Genomic DNA, 16,589 nt, shown 5'->3' on the forward strand with positions numbered 1-16,589 from the left:
CCAAATGATAATCTTTTTTGTTAAATCTCTGATGTAAAGTAGAAGTTCCTGGCTCTTGTTTTATTTAATAAAGACGTTTTTTGTCTCCCTGTGCCTGCCTTTTCTCCAGCTCTGGAGGACATTTGCTTTGCATGTACATCAGGGTATTGGCATCTTTATTGTGATCCCCCAAATTGCCATGATTATTAAGATTAGGCCTGATTCACTGTGACTCTGCACTCTGTCTAATCATCATTGACACCTGTGCAAAGTGAGTGCAATGCTGGTGCAAAACAGTTCTGATTTGGTAGCTTTTTACACCCAGTTTACAGCAGTGTAAAGGACACCACAAGGTGCAGGGCAACCATGCCTCGAGGCCATATTGTCTATGAGCCTGATTCTGCAAGCCAGGGCTCATGCAAGGAGTCCTTACTGATTCAAGTGGTCCCACTGGTTTCAGTGCAACCAGAAGTAAAGAACATCACTAACACAAGTTAGCATTTGCAGAAGTGAGGAAAAGAATAGGCAAAAGGCTTGTAACACTGATGACCTAGCACTGCAATTTGTTTTTGTTTTTTAAGTACCTTTTATGCATTCATGTGCATTGTGATCTTGATTGTTATAATGGCCCTTGGGGGCCATTTGCAGCTGCTGTAAGTCAGAGGCACCTTCTTGCTGCTCTAACTTGCTCTGGGGTATCAGTCTGGTGCAGAATGGCCAGGAGCAGGGAAGTGCAAAGATGCTTTCAATCTTTATTTTTATCCTCCTCCACACATTGCTCAGAACACTCCCTAGCCAGAGCCAAGAATCAGGCTCTGCGTGCCCACCTAATGCTTGGTCTCTGCTGAAACTACCAATAAGGGATCTGAGTCTCAGATGGCTTGTACTTTGTGTGGTCATTTACCCCAGTGCAAAGTGGGTGTGAAATGTTACCAGATCAGAATGGTAGTGCTGCATACTCACTTTGCACAGGCATAAATGGTCTTGTCTACATTATGAAAATTCTCACTGGTGTAACTACCCAGGGGCACTTACACTAGTGCAAACCCCTAATGTAGGGGTGCTGAACCAGTGCAAATGGGGGCTTACAATGGGACAGTTTAATTCAGCAAGTGATCAGTAATCAGTTTTACAGTCCTTTTTTTCTATTTTTTTCCTGGACCCTGCAAGCACTAATCCATGCTAATTGTTTTTACTCATGGCTGCAACTTGGTCAATGGAGCAACTTGAATCAGCGAGGACTATCTTTGTGAATAAGGGATTGCAGGACATGCCAGTGGACAATGACCCTGTCTAAACTAGGACATGACAAATTATGCTATCCTGGTTAAGCCCCACTTTGTGCCAATATATCATGTCTACATTAGGGCTTTGCACTGGTGTAGCTCCATTGGCATAAATACACCAGTGCAACTTTTATTAATGTTGATAAACCCAATGTCTTCTAACAAAACAAAACTTCTATATTTAAATTTCTCACCTATCATATATATTTTTAATTTTGTATGTGTTAACTTGGAACAATGAAATGCTATCTGTTCTGCAACTCACGCGTGTCCTTTTTATAGAAACTCAATGTTAGTGCTTAGAATTCAACCTACAGGCTAAGACTGTACAGTAAATAGAATTAAGGCAGTATGGTCTAGTGGATATGGCATTGGTTCTAGTTCTGGTTCTGCCACTGATCTTGGGTTTGCAGAGATTTGGAAAAATCTCTGGTCCTCTGTTTCCCCTCCCACCTTTAGTATCTCTAGATCCTAAGCTCCTTCGGGCAGGGACTGTCTCTTACTGTATGTATATTCAGTGGAAAGAATTTTGGGTCCTCTAAGTGTTACCACAATATAAATAATAATAGTTGGTCTAGAGAAGGAGAGCTCCAGGACAGATAAACCAAGGAGCAAACAAATAATAAACCAAAGAAAGTAACTTTATCAAGAGATCTTCATCTACTTCAGACTTAGCAATACCAAACCAACAGATGTTTCATTAACTCTTCCAGCACTGGGATTGACAGCAAACTGCCCAGCTGTATCTTTTAGTTCTGTTTCATCCTCAGATTCTAGAGGAATAAAAACCAGGAGTGTAGGAAGGTTTAGTAAACTCTTTTTTAAAAAGTAGTCTGACTCTTTTGTACTTGGCCCCCGGTGGCCACTGACTAAGAGGACCTTTTCAGAGGTCAAGTCTGCTGATTCAGAGGGTCTTAACATGAAAGCTCATGAAAGGCCCTGGAAAGTGTTTAAACCTGCCATATCAGCAGCATGATGGGAATAAGATGATGGGGATCAGGGATTAAAACACAAAAAGTTGTATTAAAATTATACAAAGCCCTAAACTGACAATAGAATTTAAGATTTTATAAGGTACACAATAAAGCTAAGCAAACTAGATGACATCTTCCATTATCAAGTCTTCCTTCCCTTAACTAAATATCCAACTATATCCAATTACACTTACTGGAGGGAATTTTATTCTCTTTTTTCTATTCGTTCAGTTTAATCTGAAGCAAAAGTCCTATTTTTATTCTGAATTCAAAATTGACGCCATCTAAGTTGTAATGTGAAATGAAAGTGATGCTTTCATCTCACCCAGAGAACCAACACTCATCAATTTGAAAAAATGGCTCTAACTTCAAAAGAGTCGAATAATGCTAACGTTAGAATCTGAGGGCGACTGGTTCTTTGTAACTGTCTCACACAGCAGTGCAGCAAACTCTCTGAGAAATTCATCTCTCGTGTGACACTACTGAGTACACTGGTGGTGCACCAGGGAAGGATTTGGCCCTTCATTTTCCCGAGCTACCTTTACATTGGCTAGCTCTCTGGCATATTCTATATGTCATAATTGGCAGTTTGGGTTTGCAGAGGTTTGTGACAGAGTTTTTTGATTTTCTCACATTTAGGTTCACAGTCCTTAATGTTTTGCATCTCAATCCTGCAATGAGCTATATGCAGGCCCCCGAAAGACATGCTTGGGACAGGCTTTTGGGGTTGACCCTCTTGTTATGTTAAACTTTAAACAGCCACCCTCACTTGCTGGGTTTAAGTAACTTTCAAAGGTATGTTTTATGAAGGTTTATCAATATGAAAAGAACTGAAGTTGTGACCTACTTTCTTCTGATTCTGCAAGCATTACCGGGTATAGTGCTTGCTACCAGGAAATCATGAGATTCGTGCTGTCTTATAAGGAAATACTGTGCTTTTAATTAAACACACGTTTTAGTTATGCATCTTTTTGATCTGGAATGTGACATGCTGTATTGAGCACTTCTGTGATAGTTCCATGAATTTCTGAAGAATTTAAAGTGCAGTTCTTATACTGTGTCTATCATCTGTCTAATCCCATTGTCTTTGACAAATGGGCTTTCATTTTAGCTCTATGACAATTTTACCGGAATTCAGACTTAAATGATCAAAGATGAAAGAAAGATCAAAACTAAAGTGGGTCACATTTTTTCCTTTTTTTGGTCAAAAATGAAACCTGTTGCCAAAACTTGTCAACATTATGGTAATTTTCTATTTGTTTCAATATTTTCTGTGATTTTAACTGCATATTTTACAAGTATGTATATCAAAACCATATTAGAAAGTTCGTTTTAATCAAAACATGCTGTTCTTTTTTGGGTAAAAAATTGAAAATCTTGATAAAAATGAGGATTAAAATATGGAAAATGTCACAAAATGTGGAAAATGGATCCATTTTGAACACTGATAAATGGAAACAACTGCAAAATTTCAAAAAGAGTCTGCAAAATATTTCCCCCGTATTTCATTTAGCTCTAATCACAACTTATAGTGGAGAATTGTGACTGATATAATATATGTATTAGCCTTGAGTAAGAGATCTTCAAAGGAACAGGAACAGTGACAGATGCCTATATAGAAACCCCTGGAAAAGAACAATTCTTTAACCTGAAGTAATAAGTAGAGTTGGCTGGAATATTTTTTAAAAAGAATGAAATTTCAATGAAAACTGAAAAGAAAATGTTCAAAAACATTTACACACTTTCTTTTCCATGTTATGACCACCTTTCTTTATAAGTGTATTTCTCTGAAGATCTCTTTGCACTTCCATATGACTGGTTAATCCAAAGAGTGTTATAAATTTGAACTAGAAATCTGTCACCGATTATCCTAGTTGTTTCTTAGATGGAAATGAGACAGGTCTTCCTTACATTTAGAATTAAGACATTTCATTGATTCCCAGGGACTACACAAGAGAGAAAGACTCACAGTAAAACACCTGCTGTCCTCTTCTACCCATTTGAAGCCTGATCCAAAGCTGTCTGAAGTCTAAGGCTTAACACAAATAAAATAAAGTTATTTTAAAATGCTTTCTCTGGACAGGTTTCACAGCACTCCAGGGTCTATCTAGCCTACTATGGGCACTCACTGGGTGCTGAGGGAGTATGGATCTTATAATTTCCCACTGCAAGCAAAAGACACAGACTCACTGTAAATTAGTCCTGCTCTAATCTTCAAACAAATTGTCTGCCCAGGATGAAGCTGTAATTGAATGTGCTAACTCTCCTACCAGCCAATGTTTTTTAATAGTACCAGAGTTTGTCATCATTTCACTTAGCACTTCAATACTTTTCACTACTGTTTATTCATATACAACAGCTGTTTGCTCCTTAAATATTTTGTATATTTTTTTGCTATAACTACTTAAAAATATGCCTCAAACTTAGTTTTGATTTTAGATACCAGCTTTCTGGGTATTGGCAAGGAAATGAACTGGTAAAGTATCTCACTTTACATCAGAATCATGTAATGGTACAAAGTACTTTAAAGTCAGCCTTGCCCAATCCTGGCATATAAACAATCATTTTAACCTACCATAGATGAGAAGAATTGTAAGGAAATCTATTCTTCTGAAGACAAAGCTGAGTAGGTCCACTGCAGTCCACACTCATTACAGGAATGGAGGCTAAAAGTGGAGCAAACCGTTTCTCAGTTTTGGTTAGCAGAGCACGCAAAAAGTGACTCTGTGCATCCAAAACAGCAGCCAAACCTTTCCATTTTTTATTCTAGAGTTACGACACTACCATGAGAGCACTCTGACTTGGAAGAGCATTCTGGGTATTAACATGCAAATGATCACAAGAAGTGTACCCTCTTGCTACCCATTCCCATATCTGTACCATGAGTGTTCTGTTTCATGATTATCTCATAGCAGTGATATGACTTTGGTGGTTGCACTGAGCACTAAGAATGCTAGATATTCACACTGAATCTTCAGTGGATCAGGGGGTTGGTTCATTAAAGAGGACATGTCTTTATTTTGAATTATTTCTGAATATGACATTACCAGGGAAAGGGTGGCTGGCAGGAGGAGACAATGTATAAAACAAGTTAAATGCACACAAAGGGCTTCTCTGAATTGGAATCTAGTGGAGTGCAAATGTGAGCTACTTAACTGTTTTTGCACACTTGGAATACAGTATGTGAGACAATGGGGAGCTACAGAAAACACATGGAAAAAATAACTAATGTAAAAATATAGAATAAAACTGACCAACCAAAACCCCACACATCCACGTTTTGTGAACCAACCCCTTAAAGTTTGACCTGAAAAAGTAACATTATTTTTTCATATTAACTTGTCAGTAAATGACAGACAAGTGATATGTAAGGAGTGTGTAAAATGCTTTTATTTTGTACATCAGCTACCTTCCTGATTTCCCAGTTTTTGCTATTTAAATAAAAAAACAAATTAGGATGGGGAATGGATTAGTCGGCTGTATGAAGTTAAGTGTGGGGGGGGGGTCGGGGGAGATCAGGGCCTACATTTTTACTCAGAACTTAGAGGTCACCTACACAGGATTTTCTAAAAATGTGATTTGTGTCCCTTTCTTTTTCTTTATGGTGTAAAAAGAAAGCCTAAAAAGGTTTTCCATTCTGGATTTTACCTTAAAAATATTCTGAATGTCGAGCCTGGTTTTTCTGGCAGACTCTCACAATGTCTCAGGTCATGCATGGTAGCAGATAGAGCACCACACTGGGACTCAGGAAACCTGCGTTCTATCACTGGCTCTGTAGCTGGGTGACTTAGGGCAAGTCATGTCAATGCTCAGTACCTCAGTTTCCCTATCTGTAAAATGGGGATAATGGCACTGACCTCCTTTGTAAAGTGCTTTGAGATCCACTGAGAAAAAGTGTTATAAAAGATTTTTTTTTTTTACATTGTGATGTCTCACACTTTTATGGTAGAGTCTTACACAAAAATATTTAGGTCCACAATAAATATTTACTGTGGCATGCACAGTCTTCCCAACACGAACAGCAATAATGCTGTGGCATGTCAGTAGTGTTGTAATAATCGAGTCTACAAATTTACCCTAATTGTGCCCTCAACTGAAAAAGTATGCAAAATGTCATAAGATGTCACAATAACCTATAGTAACAAATGGGGATGGGAAAAGGTATGAAAGGGAGACAGAAAGACTGAATTAGTCCAAATAAAAAGGCCCACTGATATAACCGTGGTCTGTGTTAAGTCAATAAACAAAAGAGTAAAAAAGTGTGGAACCAGAAATCAGTGAACCAAAATTGGTGTGTCAGAAACTAGGCCTAACTGGTGGACAAAATAATCAGGGAATAGGCTATTCCATACATCACTCCCTTTGTAGGTCATTAAAGAAACAGACTTTGGGGAGAAAAATTGGCTACTGGAGTGAGCTTTGCCATCATGGCTACCAGCTCCACCATCTCCTGGGACCACAGACTTTCTTGATCCTGAGAGATGTCTTGACCAGACCTGGCCAGAGAGAAGGACCCAAATGACATTGCTATCTCCACCAGCGCCAGTTGAATCCCAAACACCAACTGGGATATGAGGCTTTGTTTCCCTCCCACCGTGTGTCCTTTTCAATCCTGCCTTATTTCTCCTTGCCCTGTTGTTTTCCTTCTGTCTAATAAGAGTCCGGCTTAGCCAGGCAGGATTACATATTTTGCTGTCTTGCTATAAGACTATGATCAGACAGGGGCAAATAAAAGCAATGCCCTAAACAGCCCATTGCTGGTCCAAATTTGCCAAGTCTTAGAGTGGCTGATAAGACTGTGCCTTGCCTGTGTTTTTCCAGCAGTGAGGTTGCAAGTGTAAGTCAATACCAGAGACAGAGGCTGCATTTTCTATCTTTGCTGTTCTTTTCTCTCCTCACATATATGTGTTTGTCTTGTTTTATCTTCTTAGGAAATGGGGTGAGACATAAACAACAACAGCAACAATAATAGATCCAGCCCATCTCAACTAACTTCTTTTTTCCTCACAGAGCACAGTTATTACCATCTTTGATACCATCTAAGATGGTCAAACAAGGGGCTTTTTCCTTCTAAAACTCTCTCCAGCTAAAGGGATGTTAAAATGTAAGCCTGATTTAATACTTTATTTTTCAAATGCTTTAACTCAGTGGTTCCCAAATTTGTTCCACCACTTGTGCAGGGAAAGCCCCTGGTGGGCCAGGCCAGTTTGTTCACCTGCCGTGTCCACAGATTCGGCCGATCGCGGCTCCCAGTGGCTGCGGTTCGCTGCTCCAGGCCAATGGGAGCTGTTGGAAGCAGCGGCCAGTACGTCCCTCAGCCCGCGCCGCTTCCAGCAGCTCCCATTGGCCTGGAGCAGCAAACCACAGTACATCTATAAGATAATACTCGCTTCTCACATCTAGAGGAGATCCTGGTAGTTTAAGATTGAGGCACACAAGCATGGAAACTTGTACAGATTCTGCCCATGCTGTAACTGTACAATAAATACTGGACTTCAGTCTTTAGGACTGTCAGTCAGGCAACTGTCACATGCATTAAATTCACACACACACAATTTAAGTGAAAGTAAAGTGTTACCTTAACATGAGAAGGGGAGACTAGAATTATTAGCAATGGACTGCTGTTCAAAATAGCTATCTAGAATCTATGTTGTGACACAGGAAACCTTGCTTTATTTTCATTGCTTTGTTTTCCTTCAACATATAACAACTCTGCCATCAGATTGTTTCTCCCCACCAGAGCAAGCTTTTCTCGCTCTAATTTATGTAATGACCCATTACACAGTCATTAAGTGCAGTAAAGAATGGCAGAGATATATGAGCCATAGGGAGAGTCTTTCATTTTCATGTCAGCTCCTGGTCACACCAAGTAAATGTATCAGAGGGAGCTAGTGCTACATTATTCCACTGTCTTCATGTAAATATGTTTTGGTTTGGGCAATGCAAAGCATTCTGATCTGAAATAATTTGTATGTTCTTTTGCAAGCAGCTGGTGTTTAAAATATATTTGTAAGCAAATTGCAACTGATTTCTTCCCTAGTAATTTGGTGTCCTGGGACAAGCTTGAAAATGAGTTCTAAGTATGACTAAGGAAAAACTGTAGCATAATGCAATTAGCTAAACAGAGATAGACTTTCATAAACGGACATTAAATGTACAAGGTGTCTCTCACAGGCCTTGAATCATACTGTTTGCATTATGATTCATGCACTATAAAGCTACCTTATAGTCCCTTGGATGAGAGTTCGTCACTCACGTAGTTTATTGAAAAGGTGTTACTGCGACCTCTAGTGGAAAAAGAAAAAAATGAGCACAGAAATCCAGAGTTTCAACAGGTAACAACAATTATCATACTTAGCAGTTATATAGAAGGTTACAATATTCATTGCTCTTTCCATACAATAATCTATTAAGTAACAACATAAAATAAAAGACAGTGCTCAAGACTTTGGCAATGCATGATGATAGGCACTTTTGAAATGCTTAAATGCAAAGGCAGACAGAAAATACAAATTACACGCTAAACTTGGTTAAGGGAATGATACACCAGTGTTTGGGGTAAATTCCCTGATTAGAAAATTACACAAAGGCAGTACGTTAACTTGAGGAGTCAAATGATTTGTTTTATCCTCTTCCTTAGTCCTATCAAAGGAAAATTATTTCTTCCTCACACTATAACTGATTGACTTGATCAAAGGGTACACACAAGTTCCCTTGATTTAAGTACTGTGATATAATAAGATATGCAAAATTAGCCCTATCTAATAATCTATGCTCTAATTTAGTGATGATTCGAGCAGCTCAGAAAATGAACATTTTTCAATTAAAAGTTGAAAGCCAAAACATTTCAGGTCTGAACTGCTGCCTTGGTGTCTTGTGGGAATTATAGTTGGGGTGTCTTTATGCTCTCATTCTGCTCTGTATGATGGGCTTCCTGGGCAGGCTACATCTCCCATCTTCACAGTCTCTCCTCCTGGTGGAGGGAAGTGGTTGCATCATGGGAGATTTGAACAAATAAAACTATGGAATGCTGAAAAAGGGGGACGAAGATAGCAAATATGGAATAAACTGCAGTGTGCTAGGAAGAGCTCAGATCTTACACAAATCTTTCTCTCACAGACCTCCAGAAATATTGGCTGGTTAGTATTTCAGAAACATCATCTGAAATACATCATGTAGTATTCTTGAGGAAGCAGGCAATCTCAGGTGAATTACTTTTGTTTAACAATTACATCAACAGCATAATGAATGAATCTGAATTCAGTATGTTATTCTAAGAAGTGCTTATCTTAATCTGCCGCCATGGCTCTGTCCAGCCTACTTCCTCTTCCATAGCTGTGGTGTCCATAAGATGGCATTTTGATACAGAACATGTCTGCACAAGCTGGCTGTGGTTTGGACATCAGCTTACTTCCTCTTGCCCGCCCCCATATTTTTGTTATGAAATATTAAACTCCTATTATCCAACACAAAACTCACTCTTCCAAGAGTATATTTTAATGCACAGAATTATAAACGAGTATGTACCAATACAATGGAACTAAGAAAAATAAGTGAGAAAAACTTAAAGTTTGTAACAAAAATATTACAATCAGGCAACAATGTTGTCCTAAGAAATATACTAATGCAGTAATCCTAGGAGGAACTATCTCTAACCATAAGAAAGCGTAATAAAGGCTCTATTGACTTCCAGAGAGCTATAGTTGACACCATCTTAGGACCCAAGCCTTTGCTTGTGCTGTGCCTTTTACTGCTTCTTTACGTGTAAAGACAGGATCAAAGATCCTCTGCTTATTTTGTTTTATGTTACAAATATCAGCTCTTGACTTTTCTGCCTTTGCTACAGTGCTCTCTGGTGGACTGGAGAACTACAAGAGAGGGATAATGATAAATTGAGTGAAGCCTGAGCTGCTGTTTCCCCAACCTCAGCTAAGAGGAAAAAGGATGTGTATGTAGGCAGAATACACAAAACTAGGACTTCTGTTTGTTTTTGTAGAAACTGATTTAATTCAAACTCCTGAAAACAGCTGGAGAATCCCTCTGGGTTAGATTGAACAAACAGTGCACACTGGTTGTAGCCCATAGAGAGAAGCACCACCCTGGAGGGATTGTCAGGAGGCATTTTGTCTCAGGAAAGCAGACTGTGTCCCTGAGCTTCTTCATGTGCAGAGAGAGTGCACACACACTATTATCCCCCTCTGGGGTCCAGCAAACTCCCTTCCTTTGAGTGCAGATTGCAATTCTGCCAGACTCTTAAATAGCCCATGTGGTGATAGGAGAATCCTTTCTGCTTTTGAAACTTATTAGCTAAGGTTGCAGTATCACCTGATGCCTCTTTTACCCAAAGACTGAAGTGTCCCAGAAATAAAAGAAAACATTGTTGAAATTGTAAAATACTTTGGAATAACCAGTCTGCATCAGCTTCTATAAAACAGCCAGAGGGTCAAAATTTTCCTACCCCAAGATGTAGAGTGGAATCTGGTGGCTGTTTGTTTTGATCACTTTGTTAAGAACTGGCCTATCATGATGATACTTTGTGACTGAAATTATGACAAAACAGATGGCACCATCACTGCCAAGAAGTAAACAAAGCACTGGGAGAGAAATGTAGGAGACATGCTCAATTCATGGAAACCCATTTCAATTGCTTCCATCTAACTGCAACCAGACAAGCAGTTACATTGTTGCTGGGGTTGAAATTTGGAAGGAATTTTAGGAACCACTACAGAAAAGAATACATAAGGACAGTTACATTGCAAGCAGTGAAAAAACTGATCAGCAAGCACTTACTCCACCTCATATTTTACCCACATTCGCACCTCAAACACATGTTCAAGTACAAATAAGTTGGATGCTGCAATGACATGGGTAACTACAGATCAACCATCAGTCATGCCCACCATGATATGCTTCAGGGCTAGAGAATTATTCAAAAATATATTTGCTGCTGAAGATATCAGGAAAGGTAAACAGCACTGATGAAAATTGCTGATCAGCCCTATCAATATAGAGTTCCTAGAAATTAATAAACCAGCTAACCTCTGCAGTAACCTCTACTTCTAGTATAAAAAGAATATTTTCTAAAGTTGAACTAAGAAAAGGAGGACTTGTGGCACCTTAGAGACTAACAATTTTATTTGAGCATAAGCTTTCGTGAGCTACAGCTCACTTCATCGGAATGCATCCGATGCAGTGAGCTGTAGCTCACGAAAGCTTATGCTCAAATAAATTTGTTAGTCTCTAAGGTGCCACAAGTCCTCCTTTTCTTTTTGCAGATGCAGACTAACACGGCTGCTACTCTGAAACCTAAAGTTGAACTAGTTCATTCTAATTCAAGAAACTATGTAGAGAAAGCAGAAAACTAGTCTTCCTCTGTTAAGCAGTGAACAAAATTAAGGTAGCAAAGGAAGATACTGTATCCTGGAAAAATCTCTCAATTACTTGCTTATTCAGTTTATTAGTGAAACTTACTTTACCAGCAACTTATTGACTTTTATTATACAGCACATCAACAAGTTTTGATTTCAATGTAGTATTTTACAAAAATCAGTGAAAGAAAGGAATATTCCAAGGAAGCAGAAACCATCTTCATGGGATAAAAAGTGTTAGCTGTTTGAAAAAAATCCATATGACGATGTAGCTATGTGGAATATTTTGTTATTGAGAGTATAAAATCCTGATAAAGGTAACTGTAAAAAAAAAATCCACATCTTCTAACATGTGCCTTTTAGAGATTTTGTTTGTTTTAACTTGTTTGTTGATTTAGGGCTATATATACATACTAAATAAGAATGTCTATCCATTTGCTATCCGTGCACTTGACATAACTTAAAAGTACAACAGAATTAATACCTGAACATAATTAAAGTGCATCAGTACAATTCAATATAACCCACTCCGAGCAACAAAGACAGGCAAAAGCTCAACTCCTTTTCCCCTTCCATCAATTCCCCACCTTTATAAATCCCCCCTCCTTACCATTTTTAAGTGCCTTGTGGGGGCAGGGAAGAGCTTTTCTTCATACCCCACAGGCCATCTGATTCAGTCTATGTTGCACTGTGGGTGGGGACTGATTTCCAAACCTGAGAGCACATGCACATCACAGAGTCTGCCCAATCCACAGCACCTTTTCGTACATACCACGTGAGCCTTTGGTTCAAGTGTCTCTGCTGATTTCATCTATGGCAGTGTGGCACAAAGAGAGAGGAACTCTGTCAGCCCTCCTTAGCCATTTAGGGCTTTTTTGGTCAAAACTAACACTTCCGACGTCACTCAGAAACAGCCAGTGTAATGCTATTATATAGCTTACGTGAACGTTGAATGAGTGAAAGCCTAGTAAAATAGAGATATTCAGTCGGACCCCAGGCCTGGCCAAGCTGCACTTGCTGTGGGATGTGAAATGGGGGAGGGAAGGAGCCAGTTTGGCACACAGCGTAAGATACAGCAGCCTAATGATCCTTCCCCCTGCTTGTCCCCAAACACCCACTGTGCAAAAGACGGTGAGCAGAGCTGGGTGAAATGTTTAGCCCCAAACTTTTGAATTTTACAACTTGTTTTGATCAAAGAACGATCAAGCACAAATGTTAGAAAAATTGAAACATTTTGCTTTGACATTTCCAAATGAAACATTTTAATTTTTCTATTCAAAATGGATTTTGTTTTTAAATTTACTTCAGTTTTATCTTAAAGATGTTTTTAAAACCTCAAAAGCAAAATGAGCCATTTCATTTCAGACTGAAGAAAACATTTTGTTTGACTCTCCATTCCCTGCCTTCCCCCCCATAAAAAACATTTTAAAAAAGTTTTGGTTTGGTGAAAAATCAGTTCTTCGCACAACTCTAGTAGGGAGTCAGCCGTGTTGGGCCAATTCTTTATTATTCCCACGCCCTTCTGAGCTTTTCACCCCCTTTGTGTCTTCAGAGTGGTACAAAGGGCACAGAGCTGGGGGCTAGGACTTGGCCCATAACATTTAGTAACTTTTGTGGTAACAATGAAGTTTCTGAAGAAATTTAATTTTAGTAGAGCAAGTCACTGCTTAAATAAGATGCATACATTTTACCAAACAGCACTATTAGCCTTTTACGTAGGTAGCCTACACTTCATCAAATAGAGATAACAAAACAGGATTGCCTCTGCTATCAAGAGTTGAGAATGAACATTACTTTTGGAACCAAAGATTAAAATCAGAGCTTAAATTCAAGTTTGTTTGTTTGTTTGAGCTATTGATTTAAAATTAATACTCTGAACACTAATTTTTGACTGCAAAATCCATATCAAATTAATGATCAGTTTCAATGCCATCAGTCTATATGCAAGGAAAATGGATTAAGAGATTCCTGATGATGCCAGCAAAAGGAAGTTTATGAAACTGACTTTGTGCAATGTTTCAAGAGCACCATCTTGTGGTTTTCCCTTTGCATGGCACATTTTAGCTTTAAGAATGCTTCAATATAGTATAATTGCCAGGAAGGGAAATTCTAGTCTTATCCGAGAGTTTCCTTTCTTGGACTCTTCATATCCCACAGTCTCATATGGGTTTCTTCTCCTGTTATGTGATTTGACAGGCAGACAAAAGCTTTGGTCCTGATTGGAGCATACTGCCTTTGAACCTTTCCCAGAATGATAATTTCCAAAACTATGAAAGATTTTTTTTTTTTTGTTAACCAAAATACTTCAGCATGTAAAATGTAAACCATTTGTAACTGAGCCTTCAGCTACTGGCATCATGACTGAAATATAGCTTAATTCTGCAATTTCTTAGACAATCTACCAAGTGAGGGTCAGAATAGGTTGTGAAACATGAAGGGTCCAAAACCCAAATTGATCAGGTAAGATTTTCTCTTATGTTTCCTCCACTGCAGGAGAGGTCATTCCTCACAGGTGGATTACACTGATAGCTTAGATTCTGAGGCAATATGCTTTTGTTTAGAATTTTTTTCATCCTTCACTACCTCTGGCTGCTGAGGTTAGAGGTACAGGAGAAGTCTCCTGGAGTGTCATCTTCCTCAATCTCATGGGGACAGTTCCCTCTTCTTTTGGGAACAATAAACTAAGTGACAAAGCCTTTTCTTGCTTTTTGATTTCTGAGATTTGTCTTGAGGTAAGTGACTTCTCTGGATTGCAAAGGTCTAGGGATTAAAGACCCTTTCTAATTTTAAGGGGCTAGTCTGGGTCAAAAGCAGAATTAGGGCACAAGATTATCTGTCTATTCTTTTTATTCCTATTATTAGATCTTTAATGTTGGGGTGGGGTGAGTTCTGGGGATAAGTGAAACTCATGGGAGGCATTTTTCTTTTTGGTTTACTTCTTTGGGGCAGGCTGAACATCCATCTGACTGAGGATTGTGGTTCTCAGCCCTTTCAAGTCGATTCTGACAACTGGCAATCTGGGATTGAGGCTGGGTACCTTGGACGGCAATAGAAGCCATAGAAGCAACGTCCCATGAATTGGGATGTAATAGTCTTTAGACCGGGGTTCCCAAACTTGGTTCGCAGCTTGCTCAGGGTAAGCCCCTGGCAGGCCGCGAGAAGCTTTGTTTACCTGAGCGTCCATAGGTACGGCCGCTCGCAGCTCCGAGTGGCCGCGGTTCGCCGTTCCCGGCCAATGGGAGCTGCGGGAAGTGGTGCGGCCCACGCCACCACTTCCTGCAGCTCCCATTGGCTGGGAACAGCGAACCACGGTCCCTGGGAGCTGCAAGTGGACGAACCTACGGATGCTCAGGTAAACATAACGTCTCGTGGCCTGCCAGGGGCTTACCCTGAGCAAGCTGCGAACCAAGTTTGGGAACCCCTGCTCTAGATATAGTGGTGCTGGAGAACAGAAGACACATTGGCCCAAATCCTCAAAGGTGCTTAGACCTGTGGTTTTCAAACTGTGGATCATGACCCAATACTGGGTTGCGGAATGTAAGGTGCTGGGTCGCAGTGGCTCTGGTCAGCACTGCCAACCAGGCCATTAAAAGTCCCGTCGGTGGTGCTAAAGCAGGCTAGTCCCTACCTGTTCCTACACTGTGCTTTGGAAGCAGCCAGCAGCAGATCCAGGTCCTAGTTGGGGGGAGGGGGGCACAGGGCTCCATGCGCTGCCCCTATCCTGAGCACCGGCTCCGTACTCCTATTGGCTGGTTCCTGGCCAATAGTAGCTGGCAGGAGGCGCGGGACAGTGCCTGTGGGCAAGAGCCCTGCGCCTCTGTCTAGGAGTCGGTCCTGCTGCTGGCTGCTTCCAGGGTGCAGCAAGGTCCACGATGCCAGGACAGGGAGGAAGCCTGCCTTAGCACCCCTGCTGCGCCACTGACCAGGAGCCATTTGAGGTAAGCCTGTGCCCCAATCCCCTTCCCCAGCCCTAAGCCCCCCCAAACCCAGAGCCCCTTCCTGCACAACCAGCCCAAGCCCTGACTCCCTCCTGCACTCAACACCCTGCCCCAGCCCTAAGCGCCCCCTGCACCCCTTTATCCCCACCTGAGCCTGCACTCCCAGATCTGCCCGTCCCACACCCTGAGCCCCTCATTCCCGGCCCCAGCCCTGAGCCCCTCCCACACCCCAAACCCCTCATCTCCAGGTCTGTTGGGTCGAGGGCATCAATTTTCTTCAACTGGGTCACCAGAAAAAAATGTTTGAAAACTACTGGCTTAGACACTGACCAGTTCAATGTTGCAATGCCTGCCTGCTACATGCCCTGTTGTCTAGTAGAATCCTCAGCCACAAGCTAGGCACTCATGCTTCCCAAACAATTCACGGTGAGGGTTAGGTCTCTAAGGACTTGTTTACATGATGCGTTAGTACACACCAGCTGAGTGGTAAATTCTAGTGCACACCAGCATGTCATACACTCACTTGTCCATATGGACCCTGCTGGCTCATATGAAAAGTTTCCCAGTGTGTACTGACATAGCACTGTGAAACTGAACTACGTCAACACACATTAGGAACTTTTAATGGAAACCAGCAGGCTCCACATGGCCATATTAGCACACAACACGCTGGTATTCACTAGAATTCACACCCAAGTTGGTGGGCACTAACAGTGTAGACAAGCCCTAACAAAGGAATCCTCAGAAGCCAGCAAGCTGAGCAGGGAGCTGCCCAAGCTAGCCATGAATAAAATGCTGAGAAGGGTGTAGGCACCTAAACAGCTGACTGACCTGGTTTGTGGGCTAGATAAGCACTGCACTCCACTTGGAATCCTCAGCTGTGAACTTCTCCTGGAATTAGACATCTAAGCCAGGTCAGCCGCTTAGGTAGCCCATGTCTAATAGCCAAAACTGCATGGCACCTGCTCATTCACAACACCTCATGCTTGCCTATGTTTCCCTGTTTCCTGGCTGTCTTGAGTGCTGTCCTGCACCCAACCTATC

The sequence above is a fragment of the Natator depressus genome, chromosome 3 (genome assembly GCF_965152275.1).
Source record: "Natator depressus isolate rNatDep1 chromosome 3, rNatDep2.hap1, whole genome shotgun sequence".
NCBI lineage: Eukaryota > Metazoa > Chordata > Testudines > Cheloniidae > Natator > Natator depressus.